The sequence below is a fragment of the Crocuta crocuta genome, unplaced genomic scaffold, assembly GCF_008692635.1.
Source record: "Crocuta crocuta isolate KB4526 unplaced genomic scaffold, BGI_CrCroc_1.0 scaffold25, whole genome shotgun sequence".
NCBI classification, from domain to species: domain Eukaryota; kingdom Metazoa; phylum Chordata; class Mammalia; order Carnivora; family Hyaenidae; genus Crocuta; species Crocuta crocuta.
Genome location: NW_027532015.1, coordinates 12,984,942 through 12,997,582, shown reverse-complemented (window position 1 = coordinate 12,997,582; position 12,641 = coordinate 12,984,942). Strand labels below are relative to the sequence as shown.

Below are 12,641 nucleotides of genomic sequence, written 5' to 3'. Positions count from 1 at the left end.
GAATTTGGATCATTTGAGCTTTCTGACATATTCCAAGTGAGCAATGCCAAAAGGTCCCGGGGCAAAAGAGGGTTGATCTGGTTGTTTTTATTATTATGTCGCAAATGATTCACACTCACCAACAGAATAACTTCAGCAGAGATCAGGAAACAAAGGATGAAGAAGACGTTAGCTTATGGTAGGGTCCATGTAGAGGGGAGAAATGCTAAGTCTGGCATCTTCTTTTAGTTCCTAAAGAACACTGGTTTGTTTCAGAAAAAGCTTCAACTTTGCTACTCTAAGTGCCTTGCACGTCAAGCCTCCCTTAAAATGCTTGGAGAGTTCCTGCTTTAAACATCCCACTCCAGCCCCAACACAGGAGGAAGCTTCAGGCCACCACCACCTCTCACCCGATTACTGTGCTGGTCCCCACCCTGTCTCCTGCTTCCACCTGGTCCCCATGCGGCGAACCTTTAACACAGAGCCCGATTCAGCCACTTTAAAACGATGAATCAGATTATGTCACTCCGGAGTTCAAACCTCTCCAATAGCTTCCCAGCCCTGAAAGTAAAAAGCAAAATCCTCCCAATAGTGTCTAAGCCCTGCATGATGTGACGCTGTGGGTGGCTAGCAGGTGCTCGGTGAGTTCATTAATGAACGAAGAGTACTTGAAAGGGTACTGTGATTACATGATACAAGTGCCGCCCATTCCTCTCCCAGGTGTATTTTATCATTGAACACATGTTCCAGGGTAATAAACCCAAGGCATATGACCAGCCCCTCATCTATATTGGCCATGTCACCAATGTTTATTAAGCACAACTGAGGAGCATGGGCTGGGGCCAGCATCAATACAGAACTTAATGGGGGAGGGGCCGCAATCATATGTTCAAAAAATAAAAGGATGAGGGAAAAGCAGGTAGGAAAAGAATGAGATAGGGAAGATGATGTCCAGAACTCAGTGTTATCTATCCAAGGAAATTTATTAGTTTCAGCAGAATTTCAGGGAAACTGATCAAATCCAGTATTCAAAAACTAATTGTATCATGGACAATACCCAAAAGATTTCTGATGAGATATAACCAGAGAGAGCTCCCAGAAGCTTTGGGTAAGAGTAGGGTAGAAGATGGGCTATGGTGATGGAATGGATGCCTTTGAAACAGATAGGTTTCTTTGCCAAGGGAGGGGGGGAAAATGACGAGCAAACTGTAGAATTTATATCCTTAAAAATTATTTTAGCACAATTCCACAGGACTTCTCATTTCAGTCTACATAGCGGACTTGGGGAAATCAAGTGATTAGGATGGGGAAGGTAGAGCACCACAGAGAGAACACGCACAATTGTGTCATCAGCTCAAAAGTCAAACAGGAAATGAGTTTGCGGACTAACGTATTAACATGTATTGGAAAGAACCACCGCCCTCCTGATCCTGGGACCAATCTCTGCCTTCACTGACTTTAACCACCACAGACCATTTCACTTTATGCAGAAGGGTTTTTAACAGGTCATTTTGACTAGTACCCTCCCTCTAGGGTTAATTTCTCCTAGAGAGGAATAGAAATCTCCAAAAAAAATTGGGAACTAAATCTTAAGACTGAAGAAGTTGGATAAAACTGTTAGCTTTATCTTGCACTGCAAACCATGGGAAAGATGGACTCTTAAAGGTTATTTGCCACTGTAGAAAACTGATTTTTAACATTTCTTCTCTTCACATCCCCAAGTTAATTCAAGGAGCATCAAAGAACTCAATCTGATGGAAATGAAAATGAATGCTTTCTGGTGCCCATGACTCATGTGAGCGTGTGAAGAGTTGGCCAGTTCTAGCAGCCAAACATGCAGGTGATCTCATTTCACTTTAGAATGAGAAAGCCGGAGCGGAGCATCGTCAAGGTTACCTGATATCAAATAGCCTGCAAAGATTCTAAACCAACACCAGAGGCTTCAGCTGTACAGAGAGTGATAACAAACCTTATCCACAGTACCTTCAATGTAGCATTTTTTATGCTGCACTGAGTGAAATATAGAAAGAGGCCACTCAAGTTACTCACGTTATCAGGAATTAAAATAGAATTGCTGAAACAGCAGACTGGCTATGGACACAAAAACAAAACAAAAAGCCTTTTGTTTAAACAATCCATAGTGCTTTGTTAAGACCTGGATCATTTAAACGACTGTCTTTGCTATTCTCTCTTTTGTGTGTTGCTTACCATTTAAAACAAAAAAAAAGGCAACATGTCTCTTAACCTACTGAAAAAGCAATGATGGTTCATTTTTCCTTGCTCTTGCATCAGACTTCCCGCTCACAGGTTAGCTACTCTTTCAGGGTTACCACACTCAGAATAGTTAGTATTATATAAAAAAAATTCCCTGAGCCATCAAATCCCTGAGAAGTTAAACAACCTCTTTTGTACAGCATTTCCATTCTGTTAATTCCTTATTTTTATCTTTGCTCTTCTCTTTCCTCAATAGAGAATTTAGTCCCCTGTTTGATCAGCTCGGGCAACTTTCCCTAAGGACAAAATTTCCAAAAGAAGTTTAATGAAATACCAAACCTTAAAAAAAAAAAAATAAAAGCTTTTAATAACAACAACATGAACTTTTGTCTTTGGAAAGTCAACCTAATTAAATTCACAAGCACTGAATGACGGCACCAAATGAAGTCATTCTTCTCATGGAAGCACTAGGAATATAGTAGCAATAGAGTGGGGGCCACGTTTCTATCAAGTCTCCAACACCACCTAATGAACAGCTTCACCATTTCTTTTGCTCCATCTCAAAGCGTTTCTCAGTTGTCTGTCTAGGCAGCACAGGTGGAAACCTGACCTCCACCTGCGCCCCTGAACTCAGGGCCTACTGCCTCCTCAGGGAACATCCTGCCCATTCTCTCTTTGTATCCGCCATCATTTCCCCTCCTCACGGCTCATCTACAACCATGTTTTAATCGACTCTAATTTTTAAAACAAGTAACAGTGTTACCTCTATCTGGGTACCACCTCAAAATACTGCCCCTTCCCTCTCTGCTTTGCTGACATCATTTATCCAACTTCGTTTCTCAAAAACTTTCTGGTACTGTTTTTCTGCTCACAAAAATAATTTGTCTCTCATGAAGTCTGGCTTCTTCCAGCCAAAGCTTTCTTTGGAACTGCTCTTTGGAAGGTCACCAGTGGCAGTCTAAGAACCAATTTAGCAGCGTTTCTTCAGACTCTCTCCCCATCTGTGAGTCTCATGATGACTGCCCATCCTGACTGGCTTTCCTCTTCCCAACTACTCTTCTACCAACTTCTCCTTCCCAGCCCCCTAAAATAAAGGCTTCTGGGCTCGATCCTACACTCTCCCAATACTCTACCTCCTCACTCCTGCATTTCCACTCCTTGTTTTGTGGCTTTGGCTCTCACCTCCTGAGTTCTAGGTGACCTTTCCAGGACTTTCACAAACACAACAGTACTTATAGTCCAACAAAATATCAAACACAGAAAAAGAGTAGCTTTTAATGTTTTTTGTTTTTTTTTTTTAAATTTCTGAGAGAGACAGTATGAGCAGGGAAGGGTCAGAGAGAGAGGGAGGCACAGAATCCGAAACAGGCTCCAGGCTCTGAGCTGTCAGCAGAGTCTGACGCGGGACTCGAACCCACAGACTGTGAGATCATGACCTGAGCCGAAGTCAGACGCTTAACCGACTGAGCCACCCAGGCGCCCCAAGAGTAGCTTTTAATAACATTACCATTTGTCTTTGAAAAGTCAACCTAATTAAGTAAAGCACCAGACTGTGTGCTGGGGTCACACAAATGACAAGGAAAGGTCCCGCTCCCAACGGTCTTGCTGTCAGGTGGGGAGATAAACGAGTAAACACAATTACTCAGCACAGAACAAGCAGTTCAATGCAGAGCTAGAAGGTTTTGTGGGAATGTGCGGAAAAGTGTAGAAGGCTTGCCCAAGTCTGCCCTGGGGAGTCTGGGTACATGTTGTGGGGACCCTTACAGGGGGAATAGGAGTCAGCCAGGGGTAAGAGGTTATGATACACAAGGGAGAAGGACCAGGTTGGGACACGTAGCAGAGAAAGGAAGGACAAGACAAGCTAGCATTCTGATGCAGGACTTTATCCGAATAGGTAAAGGCACAGGTAAGAACCTGGGCGGAGGGGTAGAGAAGCATGGCGGAGAAAAGGCGATCTTGCAGATGAGGCTAGACAAACTGGGGACAGATCATGAAGGTTCTTAGAAGCTAAGGAGCCTAGGTTTCATCCTGTCTGTGAGAGGAACTCTTAGGGAATTTTTAACAAAGGAGAGAAACCATCAGATTTATGTTTTAAAGACAACTTCCAGGGGCAGGGGTGAGACTTGATGACACCACCCTCATCAACCTTGTCACTCAGGAATAGATTTTCTCTCTCGCTAGCTTTAAGCTTCCGGTGAAAGCGGCAATACCCTTCATTCATCTTTGACTCAGCTGTAACGTTCAGCCTGTGCTTCACCTGCAGGATGCATTTAGAACATTTTTATGTCAACACAAACTTGGGTTTTTGATAACCCAGTCTGTCATGACTTATGGTGAGCAGTAAGTTCTATCTTTGTTATTTTTTTTTAAGCTTATATATTTTGATGGGGGCGGGGAAGGGGCAGAGAGAAGGAGAGAGAATCACAAGCAGGCTGTGCCCTGCCAGCGCAGAGCCCAACTCGGGGCTCGAACTCACGAACCCATGAGATCATGACCTGAGCTGAAATCAAGAGTCAGACGCTTAACCGACTGAGCCACCCAGGTGCCTCTGTCTTTGTGTCAGTAAACTTCACATGTGTCACCCTTCAGCACTTAAGTACTGAGAGGCCAGTCAGAACTCTTTAGCTCCGAAGGGAACTCAGACATCAGCAGCTGTTTTCAAGAGGACAAAGGACAAAATGGGATATGGTTTTCTAAAACCCCAAAGGATACTGGCAGCACTGGCATCAGAATTCTGGCCTCTCAGCTCATTTTCTTGACTAGCTAATGACAATGGAACAAAATGGCAGTGCCGCTATGTTTTAGGAAACATGAAACAATATATTCCCTACCCCTGTTGAGTGGCTTTATCACTCTCCCCACCTGAAATCTAGACCTCTTTGTGTGTAAACTAGAAAATAAGTTAAAATTCTAGATGAATGATTATAAGTCATTTAACATTTCCTACTTATCACATATTAAAAATAACCTTCCTTTAATCAGTGATAATTGTCCTTCTCCTTCTACCTATCAATTGTACCTAAGGATTCTTCAGGAAGAGCACAAGTAACAACCAAAGAGTAAACTTGGTGCTGAGTCACTGGTCCCCTTATCTTTCCAGTATCCCTTCTACAGCCTGTGTCTTTTTTTTTTTTTTATAGTCCATGGAGGTACTGAAGATCTATTATAGTTCTAAAAATACACACCAAATACCATTAGGATGAAATGGGCAGTTACAGATATTTGTCACACCCAATGACCCATGATGGCGCTTCCTCTCTGTACTTCTCTTAAACTTACTTGAGCTTCAGTGAAATCAGGACTGAGTGAAAGGATTTCCAGAGCAACAGAGAAGCCCCACCTTCAGGCATCCACAAGATAATATACATTCCCTAAGTGAATCAGCTAATGAGAAACTGAACCTGTCATTGGCCTTTGGATTCTGAGTGAGCCCTGTCCCTATGACCTTTCTTTCTTTTTTTTTTTAATTAAAAAAACATTTTGGGGCGCCTGGGTGGCTTAGTCAGTTAAGCGTCCGACATTCGCTTAGGTCATGATCTCGCGGTTCGTGGGTTCGAGCCCCGCGTCAGGCTCTGTGCTGACTGCCAGCTCAGAGCCTGGAGCCTGTTTCAAAGTCTGTGACTCCCTCTCTCTCTGACCCTCCCCTGCTCATGCTGTCTCTCTCTCTCCTAGAAAGAAATAAAACATTTAAAAAAAATTTTAATGTTTATTTTTGAGGGAAAAAAAACCCCACAGAGCATGAGTGGGGGGAGGGGCAGAAGGAGAGGGAGACACAAAATCTGAAGCAGGCTCCAGGCTCTGAGCTGTCAAAACAAGAGCCTGACATTGGGCTCAAACTCACGAACCACGAGATCATGACCTGAGTGGAAGTCAGATACTTATTGACTGAGCCGCCCAGATGCCCCTCCCTATGACCTTTCTGAACGTTGAAGACAGGCATCCAAGGGGTATGTCTCAGCGCCCTCAGGATCAGAGATCCGAACAGGCTAGCCTAGGCTGAGCAAGAAACCTGATTTTGAATCCTGACCTAGTCATCTTTCAACTGCAAAGTAGCTATCAATAATCCCATCTCTTCTGCAGGCCTTGGTTTGCTTACCGACAAAATGAAAACGGGGTTATTACCAGAGGTCCCTTCCAGCTCTAGCAGTCTAGACATCTTTCAGAGGTGGGTGGTGGCAGGGAGAAAAACGCGCCTTGCTTATGTGGATGAAATGAACCTGAGTGTCAAGTGCCTGTGGCTGTCCCTGTCATCTGACCATGTTTCTTGTTCTGTTCCTCTCTCCCTCCTCCCCACAGCATATTTCTGGAGCATCATGGGTAGAAGAGAAAGCAGCAACTAAATCATGAAGGAAATCATTTGGGAAAGAGACCTGAGATTTATAAAATTGGATTTGTATTCCATTGCACTTAGTCATAGAAGCCAAGCACATAACAGATAGGATTTGAACCTAGACATAACCCATGCTCTTTGCATTAAACCTGGATTTTTTCCTATTGGAAAGCAACAACAGGAGATTTGTAGAGTTTGGGTCATATTCTACTTTTTGACCAGGGTAATGGTTACATTGATATTTGCTTTTATAATTATTTGTTAATTGTACATGGTTTATGTATTTGTGTTACATGTCATAATTTTTAAAAAGTGACAAAAAAGAATTCAAGGTTTAGCACAGGTGGGCAAAGCAGTATGTTCACCTTGAGTGTGTCCAAGATGGTGAGTGGACATACCATACCAGAAGAGAGAGCTCTCAGTCAACATCCACAAGGTTACACCAACAAAGGCATCTCCCAACCAGGCCTGTGCGAGGTGCTGCAGGTCCCCCCCAGAGGAGTATCTACAGACAAAGCCACAGGGCATCTGGGATATCCTAGCAACCCACATGCCCAAAGCAGACAGATACGATTTCCAAGGTGCCTCATCAAATCCAGAGAGAATCTCACCACGTTTCCCAGAACAGGCTTATCGAAGCCAAAAGCGAAGTAGGAGGCTTCTTGCCAATGAAAGGTAGATGCAGTGTCCCTTAGATAAAGTCTGTGTGTCAGGAACCACCAGAGGAACCTGGCTGGAACTACTTGGAAATCTTGTCCCTAATTTGAAGAAAGGTGTACCATTCCATTCTCCGGTGTTGAACGGGTTGGTATATATACTATTGTTTTTTAACCAGTTGGCACAGTTATTTCTTCACATTGTAAATCCTCCATTCCTATAATAAGTATAACCAACCCACTGACTGAATGGACACAGGTCAGATCCAACATTCTTCCCTGTGCTCGCACTTCTAATTCTAGAGCCACAGAGCGGGCTGACCTGCTAGAATGTATTTCTTCAGGGAGGATATAGCTGTGACTAGAGTACATTTTTGATACAACAACAGATGCTCTGTGAGCTAATTCTGGCAGGAGTGGACATGGACACAGTAACTAAACTGCCTGTTGAGCATAGTGTGAGAAATTACGTTTCACTCTCTCTCAGGCGGGGCTTTTGGGGGATGGGGGCTTGAAAATAAGGTGTTTTATTTAAGCCTTTAATATACTCATAATTGTTGAATGAGGTCTACAGTTACAAAAAGAATAAAATCTGAAGCTTTTATCAAGTCCAACCATACCCACCCCCATCCCTCAGCTCCACTTTTCCTATTTTTAAAATTTTTTAATGTTTATTTTAAGAGAGAGAGAGAGAGAGAGAGAGAGAGAGAGAGAGAGAGAGAAGCGTGAGTGGGGGAGGGGCAGAGAGAGAGGAAGACACAGAATCCAAAGCAGGCTCCAAGCTCTGAGCCATCAGCACAGAGCCTGATGCGGGAAACCCACGAGTGAGATCATGACCTGAGCCAAAGTCAGACACTCAACTGATTGAGCCACCCAGGCCCCCCTGCTTTTCCTATTTAATGTGGCCCTTTTAATGATGCTAAAAATTATACAGATAAAAATTTAGTTAAGTAGATGTTACTCATCATAACATCTAACTCTGATGAAGTTCATGAACTGTTCAAACAACTATGGAGATTAAAAGGTAGATTTCTTCTGGAAATTCAGTAAAAAGTTAAGTGAATTCTTTACAGATAATGGGATCCATCTTTAGAAATTAACTATTCACTGCCAGACAGATGTCCTGTTAAGCCAAATATCAAAATACCATTTATAAATCTAGGTACATGTGGGTGTCTGGGTGGCTCAGTTGGTTAAGCATCCAACTTTGGCTCAGGTCATGATCCCACAGTCCACGAGTTCAAGCCCTGCGTCAGGCTCTGTGTTGACAACTCAGACCCTGAAGTCTGCTTCTAATTGTGTCTCTCTTTCGCTCTCTCTGCCCCTCCCCCACTCATGCTCTGTCTGTCTCTCAAAATAATAACCGTTAAAAAAATATAAATCTAGGTACATGTTTATGTGTTCATTAGCAGTAAATCACTACTTAAATCTCTAGTAACAAATCAACAAAAGCAAATCATCTGCTCTAAAAGCATGCCCACTAAATTCGATCAAATTCTCCAGACACTAGCCAACAACAAATACAAAAGATCTCTGCTCTACTTAAATCAGAATAGAGTGAACTTGTACATGGAAGACACCTGCTCCAGGCATTCAATATGCCATTTTACACACTGTGTCCATCTCCTCTTCAATGGGGGGAGGTGGGGAAGGGGTCTTCCAAAGCTTTTCTTTTCCAGCTGACTGAGCTCTCTACCTGCCCACTGGACTTCATACACCTCTCCGTTACACCACTGTCTATTTACTTCAGTCTTGACACAAGACAGCAAGCTCAGCTCTTTAAATCAGGGACCCATGTACTTTTATTAGTTCATTTAAAATCTCCTGGCATAGTACAGAATTGATGCTCAAATACTTACTACATTGAGTTCATTACCTGCCTTTATGTGCTAACCCAAACTTAGCTTTTTCATGAAAACATTTTCCAGTAAAACCTTCAGTGGCTACCTGTATTTCTGCATTACTGTAATAAGCAAATGTTTATGACACTTAGTTATTAATTTATTAGTACTCACTATATCATTTCCCTATTTTATGATCCTTGAGAGCTGACCTCCTTATAAAAACTGACAGAAGAACTTCTACAATGAGCATTTAATGATCATAAAAAGTGTCAACCTGTTTAGCATTAAAGAATAGTATTCCTTCCTTGAAATTATGGATAAGGTCACAGTAAGAAGAAAAAGAACAAAATAGGTTACTCATTGTTAATAATTAGCTACCTTTATATATATAAAGTTTATTTCTTTCTGAGAAAGAGAGAGAGCATATGAGTGATCAGGGGAGGGGCAGAGAGATGAGGGAGAGAGAGAATCCCAAGCAGGATCCATGCTGTCAGCACAGAGCCTGACTCGGGGCTCGAACTCACAAAACCTGAGACTGTGACCTGGGCCAAAATCAAGGGTGCAACACTCAACCACCTGAGCCACCCAGGTGCCCTGACTACCTTTCTATATTTTTAAACAAAGAACACTGAGGACAAATTAACTTAGACTAATAGCTTTTGTATAGCATCATACCTTTATACGTGCCATATATCCAGGAACTGAATTTTTTTCTGTTTAATCTTCACTGATAATGAGGCAATAAATGCTCTGTACTCATGTTTATCTTGAGTTGCTAGTGTGATGTATGTGAGGTGTGGTGTATGAAGTTCTGTGCATGTGATTAAAAGTAAATAAGTGAAGAGGAAAACGACTCAGACACTCTTTTCCATTTGATTTTGCTCAATCACTGTTCTTAACATTATTAGTTATCTAAAGTCTCTTAAGGAGTATTTAAATCCAGACTTTAAAAGATGAGCTCCAAGAATTTTCCAAAGTTATTAATTTTATTAAATAGTAAGTCCCTTCGATGAGGCATTTTAGGGCATTAAGGCAGTTACTAAAGCATTTACCTTTTCAAAATAAAATTCAAGTGCAGGGAAAACCAGCGGTGATGATATTTAATATGGAGCTACTGAATAATCAAAAAGAAAATAAAATCGGAAAAATCTATATACAGGTGTTCAATTTTCTACAGGAAGAAAAGAGAAGCTTTGATCTGATACCTGAAAATACACGAAACAGGTAGTGAAGTACAATTTCCTGAAGAGTGATCAGAAAAAGAGGAAGAAAAAAAAAAAAGCTGGGGCTGATATTTAAACTCACACATACCTTCCTGAGAAGGTACAAGCCAGATGGTGTAGCTCTTGAGAGAAAGGTTAACAATGGCACTGCCTCAGGGGTTTGTCCTGGGAACCGTGCCATTTAATATTCTTATTAATTATTTGGTGGAAGAAGGTGAAATATAAGTAGAGAAGCTCTTGTTCAAAATGTACTGAAGATAAATCACTAGGTAGTGATGGGATTTAGCAGAAAATTTGGATTGATTTAGGTATCATGAAGGCAGCAAAGATCCAAGGACAATTCCAAGGCCATATAAAAGAACCCAAGTAAAGCAGTTCTTTTCATTTAAGCATACAGTCACAAATTATATGACTGGCTAAATGAAAAAGGGGACCCAATAACCGAATTTCTGTACAGTCCAATGCCCAAGACTGTAAGATACTGTAAGATACATGAGGTAATCTAAGCATTAGGAAAGATTCAAGGAAGAAAAACTAGGGTGATCATCTAAAATATTTGTATAGTTCTGTTCAGAATACCAAGTCTATTTTGATAGCTATTCCTTCTTTCTCTAAGCAGAATTTATCTGCTTTCTGGGATGCCTGGGTAGCTTAGTCGGTTAAGGGTCCAACTTTGGCTCAGGTCATGATCTCATGGTTCATGAGATCGAGCCCCGCATCAGGCTCCGCGCTGGTGAGATTCTCTCTCTCCCTCTCTGCTCCGTCCCCACTTGCGTGCTCGCTCGCTCTCTCTCTCAAAACAAACAAACTTAAAAAAAAAAAAAAGAAAGAAAGAAACTATCTGCTTTCTCTAATTCCTATACAGCACTTTTTGGCACATCTCTTGAGAATTGTTGACAATTCTGACTGGTACTATAGAAGTAAGTATAAATTCCTTGAGAGCCAAGACCCTGCCTTTGTAGCCTGCATTTCTACCAGAATAAAAAATTTCCAACAAATGGATGTTAAAGACAATATAATACAGCAGTTAACAACATGGGCCCTGCAGCCTCAGACTGTTCATGTTTAAATCCCGGTCCCATCATTTACTAACTTTGAGGGGCGCCTGGGTGGCTGAGTCAGTTAAGCGTCTGATTTTGGCTCAGGTCATGATCTCGTGGCTCATGACTTCGAGCCCTGCTTTCAATCCTCTGTCTCTCTCTCTCTCTCTCTCTCTCTCTGCCCTTCCCCTGCTCCAGCTCTCTCTCTCTCAAAAATAAACAAACTTAAAAAAAAAATAAAACAGAACAAAGAGCTAACTTTGAGATCTCAGGTGAGTTTCGAATCTGTGTGTCTCCACTTCATCATCTGTAAAATCTGCATAATAATAGTAAACAAGATTATTGTGAGGATTAAATGGGATAATGTGTGTTGTGGGTTTAGAACTGAAGCTGGTATATAGACAAGTGTTTAATAAATATTAGTTGGGCTCCTTGTGCTGGGTTTCCCTTGAATCAATAACAGATTTCTTCCAGATTTAAGTCTTTCACAATTAGATAAGATACAGGATATCCAGTTACATTTCAGAAAAACAAAAAGTACTTCTGATTTTTTTTAAGTTTATATATTTATTTATTTACTTTAGTAATCTCTACATTCAGCGTGGAGCTCGAACTCAGGACCCCAAGATCAGAGTTGCATAGCTCCGACTGAGCCAGCCAGACACCCCAGCAACAAGTACTTTTTAAATAAAACTGTGCCCCAAATATTGCCTGGTAGGAGAAAATTAGTAAAACCAGCATCTGGTAAAATAAGAATGTAAGTTTGCTGTTTTAAGAAAAAAGTCTCTGAATCTTAAGACACTCCTTTGTTTAAAGAACTTCTTCCCTTCTTTATCACTTTTTTTTTAAGTTTATTTATTTTGAGAGACAGAGAGAGAGAGAGACAGAGAGAGAGAGAGAGAGAGAAAACACGCCAGCAGAGGAGGGGCAGACAGAGAGGAGAGAGAGAATCCCAAGCAGGCTCCGCACTGTCAGTGTGGAGCCTGATGTGGGGCTTGAGCTTATAAACATGACCTGAGCTGAAACCAAGAGTTGGATGCTTAACCCAGGGACCTCCCCCTCTTTCTTTATCACTTTTAAGAAGCCCTCCTTGCCACACATTTAGACTCCTTAACATCCACAGGAAGTTGAGGTAAAAGTAAAAATTTAAACTAGATACAGGAGTACACTCTTCCTCTATTTCTCACTGTCCATCATGTAGTCTGCCCATCTCTTTGACAAAACCTAATGCTTAACAGGAGAGCAGTTGGGTGCTGCCCAAGTTCTGATAAAACCAACCACTTTGAATGCTTTCAAAGTCTATATATAGGTCCCCTTTTCACCAAACTTGAACTAAACAGAACAAACCATTAGAA

At 41.6% G+C, this 12,641-nt stretch overlaps 1 protein-coding gene across 1 annotated transcript in view; it reads right to left on the bottom strand.

The window, feature by feature from the left end:
- Positions 1–12,641, bottom strand: part of NHSL1 (NHS like 1) — a 136,868-nt gene that overhangs the window by 53,857 nt on the left and 70,370 nt on the right.